The sequence below is a fragment of the Molothrus aeneus genome, chromosome W (genome assembly GCF_037042795.1).
Source record: "Molothrus aeneus isolate 106 chromosome W, BPBGC_Maene_1.0, whole genome shotgun sequence".
In the NCBI taxonomy this organism is placed as follows: Eukaryota; Metazoa; Chordata; class Aves; order Passeriformes; family Icteridae; genus Molothrus; species Molothrus aeneus.
Window position 1 is genome coordinate 10053196 of NC_089679.1, and position 11100 is coordinate 10064295.

Below are 11100 nucleotides of genomic sequence, written 5' to 3' on the forward strand. Positions count from 1 at the left end.
TACAGTGGAGATGTATTATTTGACTTCCTGAAAAACTGAGTAGGTTTGCTATTGCCAATGGTTTTCATTAGGAAGGAAGAGATTCCTTTGGCAAAAAAACCCCTTCAAATTGACTTGACAAAAATGTTATGACACTTAACTTCACCAATCCTGAAGAAAAATTCTCATCACTTGATCTGGAAATCATGATGGTAATGGAGACAAGGATGTCTAAGCCATGCCATCAGGAACATAAAAAAGCATTAGAATGCAGGTAAGACTGAGCTCCTGAACTAGTGTGAAGAGAATGCAACAAAGACATTTTCCTTTTAGAGTCTTCAGGATGGAAGGCAGAGCAAATTTTTTCATGTGAAGTATTTCTGAATAGAATGAATCTTCAAAATAACATTGTTTTCCAAAACCTGTTTACAGTATCTCTTACCATGATACACAGTTCCTATGAATAGAAAAAGCAAAGCACTTTTTTCCAAACTGTTGTGCACTCTTAAGCAATCTACAATAAAAATAGTATTTTTTCATGCTGGGAATGATGTGAATTACAAAAAAGCCTTGTAGCACACTTGGCACTGCAATCTCTTGATTAGCATAGCTTTTTATTCATCAAACACGTTTCACATTGACTATTTTTCTCTTTTAAATAACGGCGTCTTTGTACTTATGCAGCATCCATGAAGAATTTCTTGGGTGTTATTTTGTACCTGATCCTAAATGGCAGGTTCTGCATTCTGCCATCTGTCTAGCTTTGCCATTTGATGCAGCTTCTGAGAGGTATTTTCAGAATCGAGGACTACTTGCAAGAATGATGCTAAATCCATGCATTTTACTCCTTGGTTAATGCAAAACTATTTTTCCTTTACAGTTCAATGAGAACAGGAAAATAATGATGGTGAGTTCAATCCTTAGAGTAATACAAAGAGGACTATTATCATCATTAGAAACCAAGCAAGGTGTATTTATTGCACATGCAGTATACTCACTAATGCAAATTACCCTGTAAATTCAAAAGGAATCTGTATCATAGGAGTGGATGGAATGTTTCTATTGATATTTTGCTTAAAGCAGAAAATTAATTCTTTTGACAGCCAACTCATGATTGCAAGCTCACTTTCAACTACAGCTTTCAAACAGATGAAACATGTCTGTTTATAAAACGATACAGTACAGTACACAATAGCAAGTCAGGTCATAGACATTCAAAAGAAAAAAACAGATCAAAGGACACATTCATTCACATCTACAAGCCCTCAAGAGTGTACAGGTCAAATGTCCCCAGAAAACTAGGCTGGTGGCGCAAATTCTCTATGTTGGCACCAGCAGAAGCAGCTGCTATCTTTATAGGATGCAATCTTGCTTACATCACCCTTCAGAGCAATCTTCTGTACCCCTGCCCAATACACCTTCTGCTCTATTCCTTGGACTTCACATTTGCATTTCTACAGATTCCTGTCCTGCAAACTGACTCAAAGTTCAGGTAATAGATTTCCAAGATTTAGAAATGTTGTGTGAGATTTATTTATTTCATATTTCCTTCCATCTAAGCAAACTGTAACTTTCTGAAGTGAAATATTTCGAGTATATCACGTGTATTTTAATGTTAGCTCTGCTTCACATTCAAACTTCTCACAGACCCCTGTGATGCCTTGCTGCAAAAATAGATAGCTGCCAAGAGTGGTTGTGGGAAGTTAGAATTGCCAGAAAACCATACAAACAATCTAACAATAGAGCCTTGGATTTCTGAATATAATTGCACCATGTAAAGTCAAAATATAATATTTAAATGATTTTATATAATGATGAGTGTGGGCTAGAGAGAATCCAGATAGAATTTTATTTTTTTAAACAGTTCCGGGAAAAACATGGCCTTGACTTGGAAGTATAGCACGAAATATTTTTATACAGCATGAGTTCTCATTACCTAATCATATGATTTGTAGACCTGAATTGGAAACCAGGAAATAAATGAAGAAAAATATTCAAGCTATAAAAGATGGGAGTTTAAAATTTTCTTTGTATTTCTGATTAAAGCTATTAGGTAGCTAAATGGTCACCCATGATTTTAAAAAGCATCTGGACATTAAAAATAGGTAAATTTCTGCGGGACTTGGATGTCAGCTATTCCTGAAAAGCTTTATTTCACTGCTTTCCAACCCTGAATCAATCCACTTAAACGCAGCTGTATTTCAGATGCTCAGTGGAACTGTCCATGTAATGCATATAGTTGACAAATAGTCTGCAGAAAAAGCTAGATCCATTTGAAGATCTTTTTCTGTAAATGGTATTCACGTTATTTGTACAAACACACAGATGGGATTTCTGCTGTCTTCTTCAGGCCACTTCCTCCAGAGAGCTCTCCATCAAATCTCTCTAGTTCTACTCTTCTGGTGATCCAAAGTCAGCACTGGGATGGTCCAACTGCATGAATTACTGTCTGCTAGAGGTGCACCCCGAGGGCTTCTGTGTGCAGCATCACGTGAGCCCTACTAATGTCACCCTGTTGGTATAAACTGAGCTAGCGGGACCTTAAGGGACAAGATTGTGCACTGATATTGTAATAGAAATTAGGTACTAAGAAGGAGGCTGGAAGATTTAAATATTTCTGCCTCCAGCTTAAGCAACACTAAATCTTGGTCTTTATCTGAAATACTAGGTGAATTAACCTATTTGGCATTCCTATGCCAAAAATGTCAGTAATACAACAAGAACCGTCAAAAGAGTAACAATTCCAATCATTACTTTGTAAAAATAATTCATTGGAAGAAGTCGGGAAGAAGGATGAAACATGCCAATATCCTACCCTGAGAATCATTCTGTTGATTTGCACAGGTTTCTTATTATATACCCATCTAATGCATTGGACATGCATGCTTGTGATGACACAAATACTTGCAAAGCTTACCAGATAAACCATGTTCTCTTCAGACAGCAAAACATTGCTTGATGGTTGTGTTTGCTAATTACATTTAGACTCAATGTTCTTAAAGGTCTTTTCCAACCAAAGTGATTCCATCATTCTCTAAATCGCAGATCCTGCTTGTCTTGGTTTAGGGCAAATTTGGCAGCAATCCTCAAGAAGGGGTGATTTATTAAAAATATTGATCTAGTACTGATATCCAACTGTGACGGACCAAGGCTCTCTAACAGTTCAAAATTAGAAAGTGTATGTTTATTGCAACGCTGGGCAGCGTGCGGGATAGCTCCCAAATACACACTGTGATTTAGAGGTGATAACAGAGTCTTTTTATCTATACAAGGATTGAATACCCAAAAGACAAATACATATTCATAATTTAGGTACATCCCATCATTCCTCACTTTGTATGGTAATTAGTTCAAAAGCTATTAAGCACGCGTAGTTTGTTCCTCAAAATGAATCGGTGGTCCCTTTCATGGGGAGGGGTTCCAAAATGAGGAAATAAATGAAGTCTTCCTGGTTCTGAACTTTCTACATTTTCAATGCAAATATGACAAATGAACCCATTGGTAGAACTCCCATTCCCCATCTTCAATTGGTTTCAGAACAGAGGTGGCCTACAATTGTCTTATGTTCCTAAAAGCTATTTATGAGTTTCTATATTCTTCATGATAAACCCAGCTAAGCAAACATGATGTTGACAAGCAATCAATTATTAGTTAACTACTAACTCTTAACTTCAACAAGGCCTACCTATTTATTTTGATAAACTCTAATAAGGCTTATCTCTAACTAAAACCTCAGCTCCTCTAAAATCCCTAAATTTCTTTAAAGTTTATGTCTCAGGGGGCCCCCCCCCAGAAAGCCCACCTACACGGCCCCTCCCCTCAACTGGTCTGGGAAACATTTCCTCTGAGAGAAGTGGAAAAAATCTGTTTATTTACCAGGGAAAGCACCCCCCAGCACAAAAAATGAACAATACCAGATGACAAAACTCAATCGCCGCTCTGAAGAGACAACAAATTCAGAAAGTCTCTCCTGTGGATGCTTGCTCTGTTATCAATCCCTCCGGCACTAGGAAAGGCTGCTGCCCAGAGTAGGCCCCCATAGGCCACAAAGTGCAAGCTCTCAGTGCTCTCCAGGTCCCAGTCTGGAGCAGGTTTGAACAGTTCCAAGAAAAGGGAAAGAAAAAAGACAGTCCAGGGAAAACTCTGCCTCAGCCAGCTAAACCAACTGAAAAGCAAAGAACACTCTGTTCTGCTCCATCAGTGCCCAGACAACACAGTGCAGCACCGAATGTGGAGCAGTGTTACTTTTAGAAGAGTGAGTGCAGCCTGTGATAACAAACTCCGTACTTCTTCTTCTCCCCACCTTTGCTCTCAGAAGCAGTCTTGAAGGCAGAGAATATAATATCCAGCATTAACAGAACAGATGGCTGGGGATACAACATCATAAAGTCACCCTAGGACACTGCTCTACTGAGATATGTCACCAGACTATGCTAAGACAAAGTTTTGGAACTGCTAATTAAAATTCTACTATCACAGTGAAGCTGAGGAGGAAACACAGCTCACTCCAGTTACCTTGTGGCATGCCAATACTTCCTTTCAATCACAATGGTTTTCGTCTTTAAGTCCGTGACATCACAGGCATAATTCAACATCTTTTGGGCAGGAAGGAAGATATTCTTCTTCTCATTATACTGATGGGTAAGCTGAAATGCAAAGCAGTTAATTCAAAGTGAAACAGCGATAAAGTCAATAGTAAAACTCACCACAGTTTTGTTTACCAACCCAAGTCCTTACGATCCCAAAATACAAGAACAGCTGTAAAAGCCTTGTGGTTTCTTAATTTTTTCCTATACCTACATGGGAGGGTAAGGGATAAATGATCCCAAACAATGGTAATCCACAACAAAGCATTCTTGACATCATATTCAGCTTTTGCATAGCGAGCTCTTCACCTGATCAAGTTATTCCATTGCAATAGTTTGGGGAGTATCTTAGAGGGCTGCCTGTTGTTGGTTTAAACCATCTTGATCATTCAGGAACCCAGTAGCAATGAGAAAGTTCAAAATGAGATAGTGCTACGCATTGATTTTCCTATATGACAGACATATTTCTACAAGACAGAAGGCTGACCTAATGCTTCCCTACAACATGGCTGAAGTGGCATCCTGTTCCCCATAGGTTTTTCCGTTTAATTTTAGCAGCTTTCTTACTAGATTAATGAGCTGAACTAACTCAAAAAGGAATCAGATAAGTGCCAGAGCTTTAAAACAAACAACAACAACAACAACAAAGATGCAAAATGGTGATTTGTGGGTGCGTTTGAAAACAGAAATTTTTTTGTAGTTTTCATAGAGACATGGCATTCTCTAGAATGATATTGCTCCAACGGTTTGAGTTTGGTTTTCGTTTTCCCCCTCAATTGTAAATGTTATGCATTCTTTTTGGCCATTTCAGTAAATAGATTTTCTGATACGTGTGAAAGACAGTCTAAAGTTCCCCTCATTTGCCTCACGACCATTCCCAGGACAGACACTGGGACCCTAAAGACACCGATGGGAATTCTGGCCTGCCAGTAATGGATGAACACCAAAAATCCTGAGGCCCCTGAGCAGAATTCTGGCCTGCCAAGTGATTGTTCACAGCTGTGTCTTCAGTGACTGCTTCTAGCAGGGCCTGCCAAAGGGCGACCCGGCCTATATGCTTGCACCTGCTTCACGACAATAGACCAGGAATTTTCCCACCTCTTGGCCAGATGAACTTGCTGGGGCAACTTGGTAGCCCCCCCATGGAAAATCCTTCATCTCCACTACCAGCGTGAGGCACCGAGGTTGAAGCCCCCCTACCAAGGACTGAGACTGAGACACCTGTAATTCTGATGCAGGGGTGCTGGCCTGACTGAAGCAGGATGCCTGCTGAGTGTTGCCTACAGATGTGTTCACCGGACCTAGGCTGGTTTCCCCCAGAAAGCAGTCCTGAAACAGTGGGTCCCACTCACTGCTGATACTGACTTATCCTGCTGAGAACATGGACTGTCTGTACCCGTCTTCAATACCTTTTTCCCCCTCAGCAATTTCAATAGACTTCTTCTTCTTCTTGATTGTATCTGTTCCCCCTCAGCCATTTCAAGATTCTGTTTCCCCCCTCAGCAATGGACTATAATAGAACCTTGAGTTAACCAGGACTTAACCTTGAGTTAACCAGGCAGGGCCATTTTCTTCCCAACGTGACTAGGCAAACTCTGTCGGCTGGACTATGAGGACTTAGTCTCTCCACATTTGGTAGCTATACTCCTGTCTTGGTTCAGGGCAAATTTTGGGGAGAACCCCCAAAGGGGCTCCTCTAGGAAAGCAGATTCATTTGGCCCCTCCCCTATGAAATATTAATCCCAATATTACCGGGTGGGACGTGCCTGGGCTCGTCTGACCCTTGCTGCTGGGCCAAAGGCGGCAGCTGTGATGTTTCACCTCAGAGATACATTTGGCCAGCTGGATCGTGCAGCTAGGCACTCGCAACAAATCCAGGCATAGTAGAAACTCAGTTTACCTCTGGTGGAAAAGGTTCAGGGGACGGTGAAGAGAAAAAGGAGAGGATTCTGCTGTAGAGTTTTAATCCAGAGTTTATTCCAGGATGACAGACCTCTGAATCTTGTAACAGCTCCCAACAGAATCCAGACCGCATGGTCCCATCTCCTTTTAAGCCCGGGGACAGGGGGAGGGGAAGGCACAGGTGAGCCACCAACCAGGTGGGAGGAGGGGAAGGCTCAAAGGATAAAGACACTTGGACAGGCCAATGAGCCCGGACCTGAGGGGCTTCTTTTGAACTTCTGCCAACCACACCATGACCCTGCTGGAATGTTAAGATTGATGGACAGCACTTAGCAGGAGGGCAAAGGGGGAGGGGAAAGGACAGATTTCACCTATCCCAACACCTGAGGGATTTTCCTGTTTCCTGAAACAGGAAATGGCGTCACACTGCAACACTCCCCCCAACCGGTCCAGGAGAAAATAGCTCCTTGGAAAGAGGTGGAAAAAACCTGTTTATTAAACAATAAAACTTAAACAATATTGAACAATAAAACCCCTTGTTGCTCCAAAAGAGATGACAAACTGAGAAAGTCCCCTCCCTCGGTTGCAGTTCAGCTCACACAGGCTCTTATCAGTCCCTCTGGTGCTGGAAATGTTGCGGGCCGGGCACGGCCTGGTGGGCCACAGGTGCTAGCTGCCGGTGCTCTTCTGGGTGTTCAGTCCAGAGCAGGTTTCAAGAGGTCCAAAGAAAAGGGAAAAAAGAAAAGAAACCACAGTCCAGGGAACTTCCTTGCCTCAGCAAGCTAAAACTAACTAAAAGCAAAGGAGAGCTCTGTCCCACTGTCTGTTCATCCACAGACAACACAGTCCAGGAGCAGGAATGTGGAGGAGTGAGTGCAGTGTCTGAAAACAAACTGCTGCTTCTTCTCTCCCCCCTTCACTCTCTGCAACAAGTCTTAAAGGTGCAAAACTTAGTATGCAGCATAAACAGAACAAGATGATTGGGGTTAAAAGCATCATATAATCAGCTTAGGACAACTCCCTCTCTCTTTCTCCCCCTCTTTTCTATTCTTTTCCTCTCCCTAATTCCTTTCATGCATTTGCTGTGGTCATTCTATAAAGGTGCATTTGTTTGGATTGATACTGCAATCCCCTTTCCGTGTTGTCTGTTGCACTCCGAGATCAGTTAACCAACCATCACCACCCCCATTGGTATGAGCGGATCGTGACATTAAATTGGCATCATGGACAGGATTCTGATAGACAGAAGGGTCTGCAAGGCTGTTTGTAGTCTGTAAAAGGGGAAGGACGATTTGCTTCAGCCACACCTAGCCCCTCATCGCGAAAGGGTTGAACGAAGCTGGAAAGCAAGGAAAGCTCTTTGAATTTCCCACAAACTGCGCACGCCCAGGTGAAATACGCCCCCATACTCTATTGAGAGTTCTGTCTTTAGACTTTCCCAAAAAAATCTCTTAGCGCAAAAGGGGAAACTGTTTTTGTTTATGTGTGAATTTGGACTGTCTGGGAAGGAAGGGACAACTTGAAGGAACTCAGCAGGGCCTCCCAGGGAGATTTGGTCTCTTCACCCAGCCAGGGAAGCAAAGGGGAACAGAGCAAAGGCTGTGAGATTGTCTAACTTAAGTTTGCACCTCCCTGTCATGGTTTTGGTCCCTTCATAAAATGACTGAAAACTCTAGCACAAAAGTTAAAGCTGAATTTTCTGCTCTGCTTGCTAAATAGAATGCCAAGCCTTCTCCAAGGGGGGAGGTTTGGGCAGAGAACAGCTGGTTTAATTTAGAAAATGTCATAGATAGAATTCATTCTTTACAACATGAAACAGAAGTTAAACTGGGCAAAAATAAAACCATCCTCTGCTCAGTTTTGGCAGCTTGTCTCACAGCAGCCATAGAAACTCTTTTTAAGCAAAGAAACGAGGAAATAGCAAGAATAGATTCCCTTCAAAACCTAGTTGAAATTTTGCAGAAAGAATTAAAGGAAGATAGAAATGAGATCTATATGTTGCGAGCTGCCCTTAGAGAGGAACTTGCTAAGAATTCACATCATACTGATTCCTCTACAGAGCCAGAGGAAAAGGAAACTCCTGACATGAAACAAATCTATCCCCGTCAGGAACTTGAGGCAGTAAAAAATTGGAGAGAATACTGCTGTCCTCGCTTGAGACCCTTGGTTCCAACAGAATAGAACTATATTAATGATGAGGATTGTTGGAATGTTGGGGGACATAAGACAGATGATGCACTTTGGACCTGGTTAACATAAGAGATTTGATAACAGGATGCCTTGGCATAAACAAACGGAACTTTGAAAATTAGACCTGGATTGCAAGAAGATTAAATCAAACGGGTTTACTGGCAAAAGAAAATCGCATTAAACTCTGCAAGCAAGAGATGTTGTTATATGCGTAAGTTTGTGTATGTGATTTTAACCTAATCATTGTAGTACACATTACTAGTCTCCCTGAAATGGTATATAAGTGCTTGTATCCCACAATAAAATTGGATTCTGATTACCGAGTGGGTCTCCCTGTCTCTCTGCATTGCCGAAAGAGGATCTTGACCCACATATCACAACTAAACAAATACCCTTCAGTGCTACCGAATTAGCTAAGCTGTAAAAAGAATTCGGGCGCCTCCCACAAGAATCAGAGACAGAATATGTCTTCCGAGTGTCCCTCGATGGTGGAGATCAAATTAAATTAACCGGAGGCCAGTGGGTACTGGGGACATGGAGCCTTCTTCATAACAGGAGATAAGGAGGTAAGAGTGATGCATGGTCCCTGACACAGGGTGCGTCTTTCTGGGCCGGGAGAATGAATCCTTTGGAAAGGGGTGACCCCCTGGCAATCGTTGACACCACTGACCAGCTCTTAGAAAGTGTCCACAAAGCCGCCTGCCTGCAAATGATTGATGAAAAGAAATTAGTTCCTGGTTTTGAATGCCCAATGCAATTACCTGTGAAGCCAGAACTAATGACCAATTGAACTCATGGGCTTCCAGAAACACTTAAACATACAGCAATGACTCTACAGAAAACCATAATGGCTTTGAATCCTGTAGAAAGACTAGATAAGATTCCTCAGGAATTCCCCTGACCAAAGTGGACCTAGAGATCCTGGCTTCACTCCCTACTCTTCCCCCTCACAGCCCTCAGCTTCTCAGTCTGACTCACCTGCCAGTAGCCATAAAGTTTGGACATGAGCTGAAGTTGCAGTAGATCTAATTAATTATTGTAGACAATATGGAGCTATAAAAACCCCGGCATAGAAATCAGAAAATAACAAAGGTGTTTGGTTTATTGGGGCTCCTCACAGTGAAAATATAGAGAAAGGAAAACAGATCTCTAACTGCCACCGTTGGTGGTTGTTGGGAATTCAAAAGTGGGTCCCCAAAGCGGTGATGGATGGTTTGCCCCTTGATAAATTGCAGAAAATAATAAATAATTGGCACCAGCGAAAACCAAATCCATTGGCTCAACCCAGTGCACCCCTCCCTTCTCAGGGACAAAAACTCACCCTCCCCCAGCCTCTCCCACAGAGCACAGGCAGTGAACCAAAACCAACAGGGTTTTCGGGAAACAAATCTCTCTGCCGCTTACAGGCGGGCAAAGGGGCGGAGCTTGGGTTTATTTAAGAATGCTCACTAAAAATAAATCAGGATATAAATTAAGCCCAGCTATCACGGGCCTCCACAGGCTACTAGTAACCTTTTTGATTGACATTGGGGCTCAAATCTCTGCACTAACAAAAAAGGATGCCCAGAGGTGTGGAATTGTTCCAACTAAGAGACAATGCTGTGTTCTTAATGCTCTGGGAACTACAGAATCTATGAATGTTGCCTTAGCCTAACTGACGCGCCCTGGAAATGAGCATCAACTAGCCATCAAAATGGTAAGTGGGAACATTCCAAATAATTGATTAGGAATGGGTGTCCTTGCTGGGAGGCAGTGGGAAGACTCTGAGGGATTTCTGTGGTCTTTTGGCACACTGCCACTTAACATTAGGCTGCTTCAAACCGCACCCTCCCTACCCTATAATCAAACAACTAATGTAAAACAATACCCTCTACCTTCTGGTGCCAGAGAAGGTATCAAAGCGGTTCTACAGGACTTGAGAAACCAAGGGGTAATAATTCACACACATTCTCCTTTTAATTCACCGGTATGGCCAGTCTGAAAAGCCAGTGGAAAGTGGAGATTAACAGTAGATTTTCGCAGGCTTAATGCCAACACAGACCCTCTTACAGCACTGGTCCCAAACTTAGCTGAATTAATAACATCAATTCAAGAAAAGGCTCACTCAATCATGGCAATGGCAACTATGGATGTCAAAGACATCTTCCTTATGATACCTATACAGCCAGAAGATAGGGACCATTTTGCCTTCCCATGGGAAAGGACAGAAATACACTTGCACTAGGCTTCCCCAAGGCAACAAACACTCCTCCACTTTGGCCCACCATGCTTTAGTTCAGGAATTAGAAAAAATACCCAAACCTGATCCTGCTGATCCTGTAGCTGATAATCAATACATTTAAGACACTCTGGGGGGGGGGGTGGTGGGGAGGGGGGGGAAGGATGAAATAGAGGTAGTAGGGAAACATCAGCAGAAAATAATCTCTCACTTAAAAAGTCTTGA

At 42.3% G+C, this 11100-nt stretch overlaps 1 pseudogene; it reads left to right on the plus strand.

Moving 5' to 3' along the window:
• The first annotated feature begins 8552 nt into the window (after positions 1–8552).
• On the plus strand, positions 8553–9730 carry LOC136568549 (uncharacterized; annotated as a pseudogene).
• Positions 9731–11100: the final 1370 nt, after the last annotated feature.